Raw genomic sequence first — 18841 nt, forward strand, 5'->3', positions numbered from 1 at the left:
GAAACCATTCTGCACCAGGCAACCAAATGCCCCTTGAGTTATATCGCCCAGAAGCCTACATGTTTGCAGTGCCGGACCCGCCCAGCCAAGTGGCCAAAAAAATCACTTAAGCATTGACAGAACACCATGGCAACACCCTGACATCACAAAAGAAGACCTCTAGTGGAACCCAACACAACAGTAAGAGCCAAACTGGCCTTGTGCCACCAACCCTTCGACCTCTACTCTCACCCATTGACAGATGATCTATAAATCAGAGAGTATGCTCCTGGCCCCAAAACCGGCTACTTTAGGTTTCTGCCCCACTTACAATTCCTGTGCCCCCTTGGACATACTGAATAGGTCAAACTTAATTAAAAGTTCCTTACATGACACCACTGTCAATGGTCTCACACTCGACCAAACCGCTCAGCTGAGAGTAATGGGAATTACACTAGAACAGGTTGTACCAGAAACATATCCCTATTTGTTGAACTCTCAGTCAACTGCACACCTACAGAACGTTCATCAGTGCCAGTGGGAAACAAACAAAATTGCTGTCATCCCTAAACCAGGAGACATGCTTAGGAGCGAGAGTCCAACTACGACCTGGTGCCACTAATGATGGTGTATTGGCACTCATTTATGGATATCCTGAGTGTCTCTGTCTCACACACAACAGGTACCCTAAGTACCATTATACGGAGATGTCCGTGGTCTTGGGGATAATCTTCCTCAGCTGAACAGGGAGCACCTAACTAGGCTGTAGGTTGTTCAAACTTGAACTCTTCAAAGGACTTTCTCCCCGTTTCGTGATTCTTCGCTTTACCTGTTATCCAACATAGGTAACACCATAGATATTCCAGAAAATGCTAGACGTGCATTAACACTACATCTAATAGCACATGGCTTGGAAGATGATGGCAGGGATGTTACCTTCATAGTGGAAGTAAATGAAGGTTACCAAACAGAAACATTCTATTCCTGGGTTACCTTTCCTGAGGAAGACTCTGCAACAGTGGTTCCCAATCTTTTGACTTCTGTGGGCCACCCACTTTATCATTACTGTAATCCGGGGTCACCCACTGAATCATTATTGGAATCCAGGGACCCCTACAGAGTCATTACTGGAAGCTGGGGACGCCAGCCCAAACATCATTAATAATTTGAAGCTCAAAACAATACACAAATGAATGGAGAAACTAGATTTCAATAAACACATACACAAATGGTAACACATTTTATTTAATTTGCAAACAAATATAAAATAAAAAAATAAATAAAATAATTTTAATATGAAGGTTGGATATTTTCTAAATTCAATTGAAGCCACACATCATCCATAGTATATTCTGTTTGATGCTCTCACATAAGAATCTTACGTATTGATTAATCTAGTATAACGCCGTATTTAACGCACAATGGTTTTATTAATGTATAAAATATAAATATAAGAAAATTACCACAGCACATGTGTTATGAAACAATTCCCCCCGACGGCAAAACATAGAAATCAATCATCTAACTTATATATAATACATAATGACACATGGAACTGCAACACAAAACGACAAACATATAAGACCAATACAGAAGACAACATCAAAAACGCCAGACAAACAAAAAATGACATCAGTATATAAAAGCACGTGAAAACAATAATGTTCATCTACCATAGTCAAAATCATAAGTGTATATAATTATATATTATACAACTCAGCATGCAATCCTCTTTTTATGGCAAACAATTTCTCTCATAATTAGTTTCTGATACATAGAGAGATTAATGTTCAAAATGTATCTCTGCACGATATAGGAAATGTTCAGAAAGAATGCAGAAGGATGGTGTATATAAATCTTGTCGGTGTCCACTTGGTGTAATTATCAAAATCTCAGAATTCCCCAAAGTAATCCTTCATTCTCATCAAGGCCGACGCGCGTTTCGGTGGACTTACAAATCCTAATATTTCCAAAATACTGACGGCACCTTCACCAGGGCACTATGGAATATTGATATATCGTGTCGCAGTCATGAATCTGGTGGTACCAGACAAATTACTGCAATTAAGGCAGAAGAAGAGTCGGTAATCCATTCAGTGATTACGCTCGAGGAGTCAACTAGTCCCTCCTACTCTTACGAGTGGTTTTTGGAGTTTTTGTGGTTTGTTGGTACCATCCTTCTGCATTCTTTCTGAACATTTCCTATATCGAGCGGATATACATTTTGAACATTAGCCTCTCTATGTATCGGAAACTAATTATGAGAGAAATTGTTTGCCATAAAAAAAGGATTGCATGCTGAGTTGTATAATATATAATTATATACACTTAGGATTTCGACTATGGTAGATGAACATTATTGTTTTCACGTGCTTTTATATATTGTTGTCATTTTTTGTTTGTCTGGTGTTTTTGATGTTGTCTTCTGTTTTAGTCTTATATGTTTGTCGTTTTGTGTTGCAGTTCCATGTGTCATTATGTATTATTATATTTAAGTTAGATGATTGATTTCTATGTTTTGTCTTCGGGGGGAATTGTTTCATAACACATGTGCTGTGGTCATTATCTTATATTTATATTTGTACATTAATAAAACCATTTTGTGTTAAATATGGCGTTATACTAGAATAATCAATACGTAAGCTTCTTATGTGACAGTGTTGTGTGTTTTACTTCCATTGTATTTCCCTGGATCTCTCTCCATATTTGATCAGGGACCCTTGTTTGATTTTTTTCCTATTCTGTTTGATGCACCTGCACCACTCCCACAAATCGATCAGACAATACTAATTTAATTTTAGCTTCCAATTTCAAACACCTTGACATTTACTGTACATTTTAAAATGTTCAATTGTACATTTAGCCACTTTATTTATATACACTTTATTAATCTGCTCATATTATTTAATTTTCTAAGCAGTTGTGGAACCCCTGAGTAGGCTTGGTGGACCCCCAGGTGTCCGAGTACCACAGGTTGGGAACCACTGCTCTATAACATATACATTTCACACATATGAAATAATGAACGTACCACAACGGAACGTACCACAAGGACTGTCTTTTTGATTCCATAGGGTTTAGAAATGTTGCATAAAAGCTTCCTATGTTCCAGAATGGCTGAGTACATGGAGAAAGCCAGCAAAAATCTTCAGGCTAGCCAGGAGCTGCAAAAGCTCTAGTATGACCAAAAAGCTGCTATGGGTGAGTTACAACCAGGGCAGAAAGGTTGGGTGTTGGAGCCTGTTGCTCCAATGGCCCTACAGGACAAATGGTCTGGGCCCTATCCCATCCTTGAAAGAAATGGGGAGGTCACTTATTTAGTTGACCTAGGTTTGGCTCTGGGTTTTTCGAGACTCCCTTAACTTCATACAGTACTCTTCAGGTGTAATCACTATGGGCAAGATGTATCAAGATATTTTGCATTTGCAAACCGTGCGAATCACAAGATTCCACCGTTTGCAAATGCAAAATCGCCTTTCACGATGTATGAAAGGCATTGCAGTGCAATTTTAGGGTATTGCAATTTTTAGTGATTCCCTAAAATTGTGACTCCGAAATGGGAATCACAGATTGCAATTCCCTAAATAGGAAATCGCAAAAAGAGAATTCTTATTTGCGTTTTCCCATGCACATGTATCATGCATTTCCTAAATGCAAACTGGGCATTTAGGAAATGCAATTACCACCAAATCCAATTTGGTGGTAACCATGTGCAATTTAAAAAATGCATTTAAAATGCATTTTTAAAAGTGGCAAGTAGCACTCACATGCCCCTATGGCATATGTGCGCTTTACCAGTGCACATTTTTTTGGGGGGGAGGGGTGAATCAAAGGAGGCCTTAGGCCCCCAGCACCCTTAGATTTGCATTATCCAATCTGAGAATTCCTAAATGGAATTCGCAAATTAGGTGATGCAAAACCATTCGCACCTATGGGTCTACAGAGTCCCTTTCCCTAATAGCGATTCCCTAATAGCAATTGTAAATTTTAAGAAATTGCTATTAGGGATTCACTATTTTCTTGCATCCCATTTAGTATTTCTCAAATAGCGATTTCTTAAAATTTGCTATTTAAGAAATGCAAAACAGGTCTTTGATACATCTGGCCCTAGATCCCTTAATGCTCTAATTTTTAAGGTAGATTGGTCGAGAAGTGCAAAGCATGTGTTGTACTCACAGCATCAATCTTGCAACTCACACCTCAAATGAATAACTCGAGAACAATTTATAAAAATATTTCACAGTTTTATATAAATTTTATGACCACTATCAACATAATTGAATAAGTACTTTTCGAGATGTGATTGTTTGAAGTTTGATAAAAATATTCTTTTTATGCGTAATTACAGACCATAGGAATCAATGGAGGATCAGCTTCACAAAATACATATAAAATTGTACAGTTGGATTACCAAGTTCTTCTTTGAAGGTTGGTCAAGGTCATTGGTGGCCACACTGTGCCAGCTGGAGAAGTTCGGGTGGCTCCCGGTTCTGGTGGAAGCAGCGAGAGAAGGTCTCTGGAGCTGGTGTAGGGCCACTACGGGTGACCACTTGAAAAAGCGCTGAACAGGTAAGTTTAAAGATGGTTTCTTGAAGTCCCCTTTGAGTGTTGAGGTTGCAAGGGGTGGGAGACCCTTAGGGCACAGCAGGTTCTTCGGTGCAGGGCGGCCGGGTGCAGAGTGAATCAGTGAGCCAGGAGCTGTGCGCAAGGATGCCCTCAGGAGCAGGACGTAAGTTGGTTCCAGGGTCGTTCACAGGACAACGGGGGCACTCTGGCGATAGGTCCGGGTTGCTTCTGGCGTCCCTTAACTGGTCCTTTTTCAGCCCCGGGCAGGCTGTTTTTCTTGACGTCAGACATGGGCTGACCAATACCACTTGTATTGGCACGGTTTGCCCGCTGGAGGTTGCTGTACCACCGAACTTGGCACACTGGCAGGGTTTGTCCTCGCAGTCGTCGGGTTGCTGTTTGGTCCAGCTGCGGTGTCTGTTCCGGGAGTTAGTGACTGGTCAGTGAAGTGACCTTCACTGGCTTGCTAGTTTCTTGCAGTTGTAGAGTGGTACCTCCATTCTGGAGGGAGTTCATGTGATTTGCGAAGCCTGAAGGTCCTCTGGGGTTTTTGTAGAGTTGTTCAGTTGTCCAGCGTTTCCTCAGTGGCGATTGTTGAGTCCTGGGAGCAGCAAGCAGAGTTTGGTGCCTTTTTGTAGGGGGCACCTCTAAGGTGACCCCTGGGTCCATTAAATAATAAATCCAATACTAGTACCAGTTTGGATTTATCATTCTGAGTTGTTTGATACCAAACAACCCAGGGTTCAGAGTGGCCATCATGTACCTTTGAAACTCGTATTGACCAGTGTCCAGCACATGCTTTAAAGTGGCTAATCTGTCCACTCACTATGCCCCAGGCTTGACAAGGAAATAGTGGGGACATACTGCTCATGCAGCTATGCCCTCACATACAGTATGGTGCACCCTGCCTTAGGGCTGAAAGGCCTGCCAGACGGGTGACTTCCCCATAGTGTATGCAGTGTGTAGTTGGCAGGGCACACAGGCAGTGTGCCATGTAGAGTTTACTTTTTAGGTGTGCATAAGGGCACTCAGCCTGCAATGGCAATGCTGGGTACCTGGATACAGGGACCTTGAGGGTGGCACATTTAGTGCTGCTGCCCTCAGGTGCCTTCCCTTAGCACCTGGTGCCCTGGGCACCTAAGACCTAAGTACCATTTACTAGGGGCTTATGGGGCCAGCCAAAGGTGGTTCCAATTGTGCCAAGGCATCATAACAGTTTTAGAGAAAGAGCTCTGGCCCAGATTAGCAGGGTCCCTGGGCACTACAATTTCTAAGCTACATCATACATCAAGCAAAAAGTGGGGGCTAACCATGTCAAAAAGAGGCCTCTCCTCACACTACCAAAAGTACATTATGTTCCCGTCACACGTAAATGGGAGAGGGACATGATGTGAATACCTATGGACGTCACTCATTTTTGAAGCTGATAGTGACGCCTTCACAGAGTGGCACTGATAACGTAAATCAAAACATTGCTCTAACACTAAACAAAGGCAGCCATCTTAAAATAAATAATAAAATAAATAGGCCGTGACAGAGCAGGATAATTAGGCCAGAAGTCAGTAGGTGAAGGCAGCACAGGCCTGCAAGCCAGAAGGCTAGGGTAAACTCCTGATTCCCATTAAAACTAAATAGGATCCACTACAATGCCATCATACCCTTCTTTTCTACTTCTAAGGATGGAGCGCTCAGGTAATAGTCTGATCGGCAAAGTTTATCACCCACGTGGAGAAATTGCTTAAATCGGGGTCTAAAATGCTCTGACACATACGAGCATTATCGGACAACCACTCCAACAGCCTAATGGTAGTGATGCTCACTACTCGCATGAACAATCAGTCAGCAAAGTAGTAATTGAACATCCTGATTTCACTTGAGCTTTCCAGCCCACATCTGAGTGCATTTTATGATCGAACTAAGAACCACAGCAGTGCCCGTGTGATGCATGCCATGTTGCACTTTTCAAGCACTAAGGGCCAGATGTAGCAAGCCGTTTGCTTGGCGCAAACTGCGATTTTCGGTACAGACTCGCAATTTGGGAATGCGACTCGCAAATAGGAAGGGGTGTTCCCTTCTTATTTGTGACTCGCATCGCAATTCAGAGTTGCTTTATGACCGTGAATTCCACAGTGTCACACTGGTGGTAACTCATTCGCAAAAGGGAAGGGGTCCCCATGGGACCCCTTCCCCTTTGTGAATGTCGACAAAAATATTTTTTCAGAGCAGGCAGTGGTCCAAATGGTTTCGGTTTATTTTTCATTTTGCAACTCGTTTTCCTTTAAGGAAAACGGGCTGCAAAATGAAAATAAAAAACTGCTTTATTTATAAAGCAGTCACAGACATGGAGGTCTGCTGACTACAGCAGGCCACCATCCCTGTGAGTGCAGGGACTCGCTATGGGGTCGCAAAATGCGACCCACCTCATGAATATTGATGAGGTGGGTCTTTGCGACCCCATAGCGAGTCGCAGAAGGTGTCTGAGACACCATTCTGCATATGCTTTTGCGAGTCTGAAATTGCGAGTCGCACCGACTCGCAATTTCAGACTCACAAAAGCATATCTTCCTACATCTGGCCCTTAATACTTTAACTGACTGGTATCACATCAGCGATCCGACGCTACAACTGTTTAACCACGCACCCCGATTTCATTAGAGTGCACCTTAGACTTGAACTAAAGGCCCTGTTGGGTACTTCGGGCATGCCTCGTTGCACACTTTAAGAATTGATCTTTTAAGCGCAGGAGTTGCGCTATTACAGGGCTTTCATCACAATTAAACCAGTGTTCACTGGAGCACCTAATTTACTGGCACTATAGCCTTTTGGTAGTTTCGGATATCTTGCATAATTTTTAAGAGACTTGATTATCGACTCAATCTCACCCTTGGAATGGTCAGTGATGTACTCATGTCAAAGAATTTATTCATGCCAAATTCAGAATTAAATTCCTTTCCGGTGAGGATATGGGCAAGGAACAACCCTAAAACTTTTGAGGGTGTAGGAAAAGGGTTTTTTTCACGGCAAAAAAATATTTTCTCAGTAGAAATAAAACTCAGTGGGAAAAGAAAAGTGTGGTTCGCTAAGTAAAGCCACAGAAATGCAAAATGATTATCAGGAGAACGCCTGGACCTGCCAACACTGCTTGCCAAGAGTACACTTGTAAGTCCTAAAAATTTGAAAATGTATATGCAAATTTAGGTATAAACATACAAATGTACATATGTTTTTTTGTGTTAATCAGACCCTTAATCTCAAACATGTTATTTCAATATGTAGCTATATCATTACAAGCTAAATTTCTCTACAACCGATCTTGAAATCAAAACATTGAAAAATAAGATCTTAGGGCCAGATGTAGCAAGCCTTTGGCGTCTCGCAAACTGCGAAAAACACAGTTTGCGAGGCGCAAAAGGCCTAACGCGATGCAGAATCACATTTTGCGAGTCGGTACCGACTCGCAAAATGTGATTCCGACTCGCAAATAGGAAGGAGTGTTCCCTTCCTATTTGCGACCGCATCGCGATGTTGAGTTGCTTTGTGACCGCGAAAGCGGTCGCAAACCAATTCGCAGTTACCAACCCCTTGAAGTGGATGGTAACTCATTCGCAAAAGGGAAGGGGTCCCCATGGGACCCCTTCCCCTTTGTGAATGCAAAAAAAATATTTTTCAGAGCAGGCAGTGGTGTGCCTACTCTGAAAAAAACGAAACTAAATGGTTTCGGTATTTTTTCTTTTTGCAGCTCGTTTTCCTTTAAGGAAAACGGGCTGCAAAAAGGAAAAAAAAAACTGCTTTATTTAAAAGCAGTCACAGACATGGTGGTCTGCTGTCTCCAGCAGGCCACCATCCCTGTGAGTGCCTAGACTCGCTATGGGGTCGCAAACTGCGACCCACCTCATAAATATTCATGAGGTGGGTCTTTGCGACCTCATAGCGAGTCGCAGAAGGTGTCTGAGACACCTTTCTGCATCTCGGATTGCAAGTTGCAATTTGCGAGTCGCTATGACTCGCAAATTGCAAGTAGCAATTTCTTACTTACCTACATCTGGCACTTAGTGATGGAGTACTTTACAGTTACAAAAAGGTCTTTGGTTATACATCAGCCTTTCCAATTATTGTATTTTCACTGAAGCAAAAAAGGCAGTGAACCGTATGCTAAGCTATATAATACATTTTTCATGTACACTTCCTAAAATTGTTCTAATTCCCATAGTGACTTTATAATTAAATTACTCGTTAAAATCAGGTCGTATCTTTAGCCAGGTACAGCAATAAAATCTGAGATGATCCATTTTGACATGATGTTAAACATTCTATAGGTAACTGAGATCTCATACTCTCAACCTAAGAATACCTGAAGCTCTTGATCAATATTCATATTTGACTGCCTTCATCATAAAACCCATTTGGCTTTTTAGCAGCCAAGTTTTGGTGCCGCCCCCTTTTAAGTGGTGATACATATCCAGTTTATTAAAAAAAAAAACACAAAAAGTAATGTTGGGTACATTATGATGTGTCACCTAATGCCTTGTTAATGAGTATTTGACATCTGTAGTTATAACTCACGTAAATATGCCAAAATATATTATTTTGCATATTGTAGTCTTTTATATCTTTCAATATGCTGTTCAGTCACACATGATTGAAGCATTTTTTTATCGACCAGAGATCTTTTAGCCCAAGGGAAAAGGGGTGACACTAAAAACTTGAAGGATGTACAATGGTACACTAAACCATGTAGGACAGCGAAAGCAAGCTTATTCGCCGCAGTTAAAACTAATTATAGGAGTGATGGTGTTGTGTAGAGCAGTATATAGAAGGGAGCTGGCTAGAGCCAGACTGGGTGGAGAACACCTTATGAGAAAATTAGTGTTCCACCATGAATAACAAGGATAACCGAACATTTTGGAAAATAACTGCAGTGTGAGTTAATGATACCTAAAGATAACTGAAATATTTTTTTCAATCCCAGGATTAGGTGGTCCATTTTAGTAACCTATATTTGGGTAGAGAGGAATCATGTTGGGATGTTATAGATCCATCCCTGGCTACCAAACTGGAAAAACAAAATACTTTAGAATTTGAGCTAAGTGAAACCTTGATGACCATGAAGACCAGCCTAGCATCAAGAGCACCGGGCCTAACAAGATCCCTAATGACCCTTTACTAGGCCCAACGGATGTGTGGGGTCCTTACATTAAACTCACATCTAATGCAGTCTTGAAAGGTATGAAGATACTCCTATCTTGGCAGAGATTAAATCTATTTTTAAGAAGGGCCATCCCAATGATCCAAGTAACTATTGGCTATTTTGTTTAATTGATCCGTGGCAGAACATCATCTGCAAACAGGTTCATCTCCAAAAGTGCATAAAGGATATTGATGTGTTGACGGACTTGCAGCCGGTTTCAGAGGTGGTATAAGTACTATAGCTCAGGTCTTTCAACTTAACTGTATTTATTGGAAGATTGCAGCAGTCAACTGGCAGACTGTAGGTCGCTTTTGTTGATTTTAGTGCATCCTTCGACCTGGTAGCCAGGGGAAAATTGTGGATGGTTTTGGAAAGGATGGGTATTCTCTGAAATCTGTCGGTCATCCTTGTGCAATTACATGCAGAAAACTATGCATGAAGCAGATGGGGGAACCAGGGCCAACTAACTGACCCAATAAGGATCATATAAGCATCAAATGTGGAGTTAGGCAAGGGTGTGTCCTGGCCCCTCCCCTGTTTTCATTGTATATAAATGGGGTTGTGGAATAGCTGGACAGGGATGAGGGTGATTCACCAAAAATGGCTGGGCGGAGGGTGCCCACCATGCTCTTTGCTTATGACACCCTATTTCTTTTAAACCATTTACTTTGTATGAGAGTTCAATTTATTAAATGACCCTACCACTTGCTCGTAAAATATATATGAAATTTAGATACAAATCTCTTCCAACAAGAGCCTACCTGCGAGGGACATTAGTCCCGCTTTTGAAGGGGCTTCTGAGTCACTTATACATATGCTATTGTTTTGCCCTGCCTAAGGATATCAAAGAGACAAATTGATAGTGCCCCTTTGTAGGAAATTAGGCACAACTGGCATTTTTGAGGCTTACAGGATTCTCAGCACTGGCACTACTAGATCTGTGGTATACTCTGTTTCGAGATTCCTAATGTCAACTTGGAATTGGCAAAGCAAGAGTATTCAAGTCAGAGAGTAATTATTGCTATTATATTTTATAGCAAAGGTGTCATAAATACTGCTATTTTGCACTTGTTCCTAGGATTTAAATGGACGAGGAGGCTGAGCCCATATGAAAAATATGCACTTCATTGCTAACTTGATTACTGCTATTTTGCACATGGTTCCAGGATTTAAAAGGATTATTAGTCAGAAGATATGAGGAATACAAAAGAATCTGCATTTTATTGATAATTTGAACAAGTCTATATGTGTAGTAGAATAGGAGATTAGTGGGATGCCTCGCATGTAACTAATTTGACCCTCTTGGTATTTTAATTTACATGATTTTTTTATGAATAATGACGTTACAGTCCGAGCTTGTATGAGGAATATATGAAGACTCTGTACTTTACTGCTAATTTTTACAATTCTATTTATGTAGCATATTGGGGGTTTTGTGGGGTGCTTTGCATGTGATTAGCCTGACCTTAGAGTACAATGTTTATATTTTTGATGTTTTAATTTATATGACTCTCCATGTAGAACGATATGATGGTCTTAATGTGTTTTATGTATACTTTTGTGATTCTTGGTATTAGACCTGACAGCCTTAGAGGGGTCTTCCCCCCAACTTTTTGCTTGCCTCTCTCCACTTTCTGACCTTGTTTTTGCTGGTTTTAGGACTCTTACTGCCAACCAGTGCTGAAGTGCTTGTGCTCTCTTCCCTAATTCATATTAACATTGGCCTAACTTCCATTGGCATATTAAATGTGCTTATAAGTCCCTATTAAAATTTCACTACATGTGCCCAAGCCTATAAATTAAATGCTACTAGCGGGCCTGCAGCACCCACTGTGCCACCTACTCCAGTAGTCCCCTAACCATGTCACAGGCTTGCCACTGCAGAACCTGTGTGTGCAGTTTTACTGCCACTTCGACTTGTCATTTAAAATCCTTTGCAAAGCCCTAAACTCCCCCTTTATCACACATAAGGTACCCCTAAGGTAGGACATAGGTAGCTCAGAGGGCAGGGTGTTGTGTAAGTAGAAGGCAGGACATGTACCTTTAAGTTTTGCATGTCCTGGTAGTAAAAAACACCTAAATTCATTTTTCACTATTGGGAGGCCTACTCCTCTCATATGGTAACTTTGGGAATTCCTTAATACACTTTTAAGCTGTAATTCCTGATTAGAAAGGAGTAGCTGTATCAAGTTTCATATCTTTCGAATAGAAATGAAAAATCCTCTTTACTGTCGGATTCAGCATTACTATTTTAGAAATGCTGCTTTTAGAAAGTGGATATTTATCTGCTTTTACAGCTCTGGGTGCCTGCAGCGTGTCTCCAATACACGTCTTGGGTGGATGACAGCTACACTATGTGAATTAGGTTACAGACACCGCAGCACTCAAGGAGTTCGTAGATAAATAAGTCCTTCAGTTAAGTTCAGTTACGGTAGATTCCTTTATTAGAAGACATCAACATAAGTCCATTGAGTGATCATTGTTCCTTAACCACAGCCATCGTATTCAGTTGGATGAACATCATTGCATAAGCAAGCCAACACGTGTTTCATCACAACATGTGACATTTTCAAGGCTCTAGCAGTAAGCACAGTCTGAGAAGTGCCAGCAAAGTGACCAAGGTAGGCAGAGTATGCCTAAGAAATATATTGAGTAGCTTGTTCATAGTAGTGTCAAAAAATGATCGAAGTTATATGAGACCATGGTAAGTCTCATGCAAACCGAAGATAGTCCTGGTGTTGAGACATGTATTCTAATGTCGGCCATGTTGACACTTTGTGAATTACCTCTAGACAGCCACAAACACAGGAAGGTTAGGTGTGTCTGAGTACTCTTCTGCATTCCGAGCGCTCTTTCTGGGCAGGAAAGGAGGGGAGGGCTGACACACCTGAATAGGCAGTTCCTGTCCCCACACAAAGGGCTGATTACCCCCTACTGATAGTCTGGAGCCAGAGCTGGGAAGAAAGGACCTTGTGCACTTCAAAGACCCTTCTTTGAAGTCTACCTCACTTCAAAGGCACAACTGGGTATCATTACTGGACTCATGACAGCAACACTTTTAGACCTGTGAAGGCTCTACCATGAAGAAGGACTGCTGCGCTGCTTAAAGGGCTGCTACTCTGCTGGATCTCTGCCTTGCTGGACTCTTGCCTTGCTGGGCTGTCCTGGTGCCTGTTGTTCCTCTGCCTGGGTGAGAAAAACTGGACCTGCATCACTTGAACCCAGACTGACTCCAGGGGCTTGCTGGCTTGCCTCCTGTTGTCTGAGGTCTCAGGAACACAAAAAACTTCCAACTATACTGCTACAGCCTGTGGATTCTGCCAACTGTGAGTCCTGCCCTGCCAAGTGGTGTTGACCCAGTACTGGACCCATGGAAGTGAGCTTTTCTGGTTGCTCCTGCAAAGAAACCACGCATCGACCTTGTTGTGACAATCGAAACTGCACATCAGCTTTGCCGTCAATGCTCCACCACTACATTGCTTTTGCTGCAAGGATCAAGGACACTGCATCGTCCTTGACAGCATGCCGCTATCGCGAGGGTCTGAGCACCGTATATTTCCAACTGCGCGACGCAGCACCCTCTCTGCGAGGCCAAGAATCGGCACATCACCTTCATCCGGGGGATCAACACCAATGCATTGCTTCACCACTTTTTTTTGTGCGGACCCAGAATGGACGCATCGCTGCGCTGATTAGAACCAAAGTATCTCAGGACCAAGGTACTTTTATTCAGTGGACCCTGTGTGGGTCTTATAGCCAGCCTGAGCTCCATCATGGTCAGCCTGAACTTTTGTCTTTGGTCCAGACTAGCGCAACCAGGTAGCCCAGGTTGGGGCTTTCTGTTTCTGAGCACTACAATTCATGTATTCTTTAAAAATTCATTTCTCAGCTTCGACTTATTGGATTGTTGTCATTTTGGTCTTGTTTTGTTCATTAAATTAAGCTCTATTTTTATAACCTGGTGTGGATTATTTTTGTATGGTGTTTTCACTATTTTACTGTTTGAAGTGTTGCACAAATACTTTCCACATTGCCTCTTAAGTTAAGCCTGACTGCTCCATGCCAAGCTACCAAAAGGGGAGCACAGGTTAACTTCTACTGTATTGTGTATCTGACTTACTCTGACTAGGATTGTGGTTCTCGCTTGGACAGGGTGTATACCTTTGCCAATGAGAAACCCAATTTCTAGCACTTGGCAATCAAAATAAAGTTATAATCAAATTATCTATCTTTCAGTATGCACATTAAATAACACTAATGCAATATGTGTCAGTATTTAAAAAACTATTATGGATGACTATTAAAAGGAATAAGGATTGGCTGTTGCAAACCTGTATCACTACGACTGAGTAAGCCACATCTCAAGAAGAGAAGTACATTTTGCCATTATATGTCTTAAGAAATGGGCACAAAAGTGATCATGAGCTTCAATTGTTATTAGCTACAAGATATATGATATCTATATCAAAAGCTATTCTTTGACATATTTTAGTCACTGTAAAAATCTGTCAGTGTGAACATTCCAAAACAAATACAGTTTGTGTCAGTGTGTAGAAACTCTTTAAGAAATGTGTTTTACGACTTGGCTGCTACATACTAGTTATGGGACATTGAGCAACCTCATAGCAATACTAGACATGCATTTTACAATTACAAGAGGTGAAAACTGTTGTCATATTGATCATGAGCTTGAATATGCGATTTGAGATATTGTAAATGTTTTCTCAAAGGGACTAAACGGGATATCTCAGATCGATAATTAAGGGCACAGATGGAGGTATTGCCATTCTAAATTGAAAGTATAATTGCATTATGTGGTAGCGTAACTATTTAGAGCAAGACATTATAAATGTTTTCACTCAGTGAATATATGATTCACTACATGATTTTCTGGACAGAAACAAAATAATTGTAAAATGTGCTGAACAATTAGAGATCTTCCGTATCTATAAAGGTCCTTGACCCATACTGGCTTATACTTTCCTCTGTTTTTTGTTTTTTCTTTCTAAAAACATATATTCCAATAAGAACTTGTGATGTGATTGTGATGCGTACAATCCTCTTGATAACAATTAACTTTCATATGTGTAAATTGTTTTTAAGCTACTGATGATTATAGATTTAAAAACTCCTCTTGTACATAAGTAAAGATTACATTCACTATGTCAAAGTACATATGTTCATGACAGCCAACACCAGCTCCGAAACAATGACGAAGGAATTAACTATGGCTGCTTTATATATGCATATTTAAATACATGTTGGCCAAGAAGAATTGCAGGCAGCATAAAGCAAGTGGCACATGATATGTAAATTAAAAACAACAAAAGGATAAAAAACAAAACGATAAGAACATTTTGAACTATCATTCAGAGTATATTTTTTATATTTGGGAGGACTACGTTTCCATGTTTCAACAATCACAGTGGATTTACCTTTCTACCCACTCATCCATATATCACCAGCTAGATACACCAATTTCACATGTTACAATTCCACACAGGCAAGCAGGTGCTCCTCCTAACAACTGTACAAATAGCATAACATTCCATAACATATTATGCCTTTGACCTCAATGCTTGTAGGTTTTGTATATGTTTTTCATACTATCTCTAAGGTCACCCCTTTCTAATAGATGGAGACAGCAGCAGGGTTAGATCTACAAGTGCTGATTCCACTACAAAAAGACAGAGACTTCAGTTAACATTTCATCTCCTTAGTCATTCTGTTCCATTTTGAAAGTGTTTTCTGCTAGCTGGCTCCATCACAGAAAGACAATTAGTTAGAGGATGTATATAGCACCACGAGGTAAAATCACAGCTTTATTCACAAAGACTGGGTAATGCTTACTAGTTATTCTGCTTTTCCTTGTATATTTTGCCACATAAGTATAATCTGCCCCCTTTGTAAGTCATGCTTAATATGTTGTGGTACGCAAGGATGATATTTCCACAAACTTTTGGACCATCTGTGCAGTTAATGAAACGAGGACTGAAATGCCTTTTTACTTTTAAATTAACAGATATTTATCACTCTCACTAGTTATCTCTACAAAGATATCCTCTGAATAAATAACTTCACCATTATCGGCAAGATTGCAGACAGGAATCTCAATGTGAGAGCATCTCCATTTCTATAACGGTGAGGTCTACTGTAATTCTAACACACCCCATAGGATCACAATTTTCAAATTTGCAAACATTGTGAAGCCGGCACTTTTGTAAAAAATGCCGTATTATTTTCAAAAGTCCACTAAAAAATAAATATCAATTTAGCTTTTAGATAATGAGACAGACCCTCCTTTTATCAGCTCTGTGCTGCTACTGGCCCAATAAAAAGAGGGTGAGCAAAAGTCCATTGCAGCAGCCTGTCTCCTCTGGTTCTGCTCCATCTTTGGTCCTCTCCCTGCTGCACCATTCCACCTCTGATCCACTCTGGTGCCCTTCTACATCCCCGTGTCTCCACTGGCCCTCCTAGCCCCAGATGCTTTTTGTGTGCTCCCTCCCCATGTTTCCTGCTTCCCTTGTCTATGCAGGCCCGTCATTCCTTTGCTCCCATCCCTGTGTCTCCCGTATCCTTCCCCACAGCTCACCTGTCCTATGCACCGTTGGAAAGCAGGCTGTCAGATGCGAAAAACAGTAGAGCTTTCAAATTGAAATTTGAAAACTGGAAAAAGACACCCTCCTGTTACGAGGCGCAGTGCTGCTGGAAACTCTTCCACCTTTTCCAAGTCACAGATTTAGTTTTTTTTGTGACAGGTATGTTTTATGCCCACCGCAAAAATACCACACATTTTGTGTTGCAATCTTTTCTATCCCAGGTGGCAAAATACTTGGAGATCTGAATTAAGGAAATTTGCACGCGATAATTATGTGGTAAAGTTTATATGAAATAAAAAATTAAAATGTTTACTTTGTCCTTGGGACAAGTAGGCCCAACCCTCTGCAGTACAAACCCTTTGGCTGCCTGTTTATAGGGAGTGGAACTCTCTGCATTTGAGGTAATGTGTTTCTGAAAGATAAAGCTGTTCGAACTTGTATTTATGGTTCATTATTTGAAAGGCTTCATTATTAGGGTGAGTGCTGTAAATAAATGTTTTAAGGCCACACTTCACTACTGACGTTGGTTCCAGTACAAAAAAAAAACGTGTATAAACATGTTTGAAAAGGTTAGGCTATTAGGCTAAGTATAATGCTCCCAGAATGCTCTCTGATTAGATGCAAATGAAGTGTCATTTAGTAAAATGTGTTGACGCATGCTAGTATTTCCCAAAAATATTTCTAATGGAAAATCAGTGTAACCATTTTCAACACGATTATGGGAAGCATGAAAATAAACAAACACTGACAAAGCCAACTGATCTGACATATTTTTATAAGTCTTTTAGTTTAATCAATGCGTGTCTTGTTTTGACATGGCTTTTGTAACACTTTATTGTTGTGGGAGCTACCAGGCCCTCAACATTGTAACAAACACTGGCCAAAAAAAAATAAAACGTTTTTGAACTCTAAAAGCACACGTTGCCACCAGTGGCATAACAAAGGCCCCGCAGCTGCCCTCCAGGGGGCCCCTTCAGCACAGCACCTGCCCTGAGTGAGTCTGGAGAGGGGGTTCCTCCATGTTCTTTGGAAAGGGGCACCCTCCAGTTTCGTTACGTCACTGATTGCCACTGTAGTTCCTGACACTGAACAAAACTACTTTGTGTGCCAATATGCTCCTTGTGGAAGAGCAGAATGCGATCACTCACAGTAAAGCCAGCTGAAAGAGAGAGAAATAGAAGTTTAATAAAAACAAAATGTCTTTGTTAACACCAGACCTAATTAGGGACCAAGACCCACATGTAGATAGCTTTTTGCATGTCGCAAACAGAGACTTTCGCTGTTTGCGGCGTGCAAAAAGCACATTGCGATGCACAAACCCAGTTTTGTGATTCAGTAACCTGCTTACCGAATCACAAAACAGGTTTGTGACTCACAATTAGGAAGGGGTGTTCCCTTCCTAATTGCGATTCGCAGTGCAATGTAGGATTGTTTTGTGACCGCGAATGCGGGCGCAAACCAATCGCAGTTTGCACCCATTTCAAAGGGGTGCTAACACTTTCACAAAAGGGAAGGGGTCCCTATGGGACCCCTTCCCCATTGTGAATGTCACTGTAAAAAAATTTTCAGAGCAAGCTGCGGACCACTGCCTGCTCGGAAAAAATGAAACAAAAACGTTTCATTTTTCGTTTTTGTAATGCATCTCGTTTTCCTTTAAGGAAAACGGGCTGCATTACAAAAAACAAAAAAAAATGCTTTATTGAAAAGCAGTCACAAACAAGGTGGTCTGCTGTCTCCAGCAGGCCACCATCCCTGTGAGGGCCGCCATTCGCAAGGGGGTCGCAAATTGCGACACACCTCATGATTATTCATGAGGTGGGCATTTGCGAAGCCCTTGCGAATCACAGATGCTGCCAGGGACACCATCCTACATTCGGATTTGCGACTCGCAAATTGCGAGTCGCTCTGACTCGCAGTTTGCAGGTCCCAAATCTGAACCTACCTACACGTGGCCCCAAATTCTTAACGAAAGTCACAAAAGTGCACCCATGGTATATGTCGTACCCCTATAAAATATTTGTGAACTGTATTTGAGCATGGGTAAACACGATGTGTAGATTTGCTCATGTGAAAATCTATTGAGCATTTGCAAGTTCATTTTCCCTCCAGCCACTTTCTTCTCAACCCTGGAAGAAGTTCTAATTCTGCCATTGTCAGGAGTAAATGTCCAACCTTTCTTATTATGGGAAAATATTAGAGAGAAGCTGGTGAAAATCTTTAAAGCATGCAGGTTAGTAGGTTTGCAGACTTAAAGGCATTCCAGCCCTGGAACTATTGCTTACTGCTTCCTCCAGCCCCAGTATGCAGATCTGCAGAAAGGTGGCAAAATAAGGAAATTGCTACAGTAGGGATTGAAACTGCAAGTATTCAAGCCCTACTATGGTAGTAGCCCTGGCATAATCAGAGAGGCTATTATCAGAGCTCTTACATAATGAGGTTGCTGCCATAATTTGTCGCCACACTACATGGCACCAAAGGGACAAGTAGATCTTTTTACAGGACAAGTAGA

At 41.2% G+C, this 18841-nt stretch overlaps 1 protein-coding gene across 1 annotated transcript in view; it reads right to left on the reverse strand.

The window, feature by feature from the left end:
* The window catches only part of PAICS (phosphoribosylaminoimidazole carboxylase and phosphoribosylaminoimidazolesuccinocarboxamide synthase), a 408935-nt gene that overhangs the window by 308178 nt on the left and 81916 nt on the right, over positions 1–18841 (reverse strand). The window lies entirely within an intron of this gene.

This window comes from Pleurodeles waltl, chromosome 1_2, assembly GCF_031143425.1.
Source record: "Pleurodeles waltl isolate 20211129_DDA chromosome 1_2, aPleWal1.hap1.20221129, whole genome shotgun sequence".
Taxonomy (NCBI): Eukaryota; Metazoa; Chordata; class Amphibia; order Caudata; family Salamandridae; genus Pleurodeles; species Pleurodeles waltl.